Here is a 1,212-nt window from a genome sequence, read left to right as displayed (position 1 = left end):
AAAAGATATTTACAATACATATATCTATATATCTGCATATATTCAACCAAGCACTCAGATCAATAAGAAAATAACAGAAGCATCCCTATCTCCCTCACTTAAAAAAATCCTGGAAAAGATGTTGCAAAAATGAGGATATCTAAATGTCAATTAAACATATGAAAATGTCCTCCACTTCTTTGGAGTTTGAGTATTGCCAATTAAACCTACAGTGAGATACCAAATACAGCATTTAAGCAGAAAATACCAGATATTAGCATGGATGAGGAGCAACCAGAACTCTCATACACTGCTGTAAATTATCGTTAAATAGTTCGACAGTATCTACAATAGCTAAAATATGCATACACTATGACATAACAATTCCACACCTAGGAACTTATCCAACAGAAATGTATACATATACTCACCAAAACACATGCATTGAAAGATTTATTTTAGCACTTCACAGTAATCAAAATAGAAACTACACATGTTCGCTTAGGCAGGCAGCACACATACTAAAATTGGAATGATACAGGGAAGACTAGCATGGCCCTCCACAAGCATGACAAGCAAATTCGTGAAGTGTTCCATATTTTTTGAAGTTCACCCTTCAGCCGAAGATTAGACAGGCCCATGAAACAAAACTAGACTAAACGGGCACACCAACCCAAGGGCAAGGACGAGAAGACAGGAGGGGACAAGAAAGAGGATAATGAGGAACCTAAGCTCGAGAAGGGGAGAGTGTTGACATGTCGTGGTGTTGGCAACCAATGTTACAAAACAATACGTGTATAATTGTTTAATGACAAACTAATCTGCTCTGTAAACTTTCCTTTAAAACACAGTTAAAAAAATAGAAACTACCCAAATGTACATCAATTGTAAAATGCATAAATGAATCATGTTATCACAGTAGAATATTATATGACAAGGAGAATGAAGACATCTCAAGCATATCTGTTGTCAAGCAGGTATTGAGGCTGCTAAGAAAAACATGGCTCACACAGGCACTGGATAGAACAGCTTTTAGTTATAGGGAAGAGAAGCAAGTGGGCATGATCCCCCAAGGCCAGTGGGATTGTTGCAAGCTCCAGACATTTATTGATAGCCTACAATAGCAATGTACAGTTCCTTTTTAGATATTTCAGAAAACCAGTTTCCTTCGAGTCAATTCTGACTCAAAATAACCCTATAGGACAGAGTAGAACTGCCCTATAGGGCTTCCAA

At 37.3% G+C, this 1,212-nt stretch overlaps 1 non-coding gene across 1 annotated transcript; it reads left to right on the top strand.

Moving 5' to 3' along the window:
• Window positions 1-474: 474 nt before the first annotated feature.
• Window positions 475-582, top strand: LOC111819435 (U6 spliceosomal RNA). The gene has a single exon (XR_002823060.1). It is a non-coding gene; the product is annotated as a U6 spliceosomal RNA (small nuclear RNA).
• Window positions 583-1,212: the final 630 nt, after the last annotated feature.

This window comes from Trichechus manatus, unplaced genomic scaffold, assembly GCF_000243295.1.
Source record: "Trichechus manatus latirostris isolate Lorelei unplaced genomic scaffold, TriManLat1.0 scaffold01416, whole genome shotgun sequence".
Taxonomy (NCBI): domain Eukaryota; kingdom Metazoa; phylum Chordata; class Mammalia; order Sirenia; family Trichechidae; genus Trichechus; species Trichechus manatus.
Note: the sequence above shows the minus strand (reverse complement) of the source record. Positions and strands in the feature narration are given on the sequence as shown.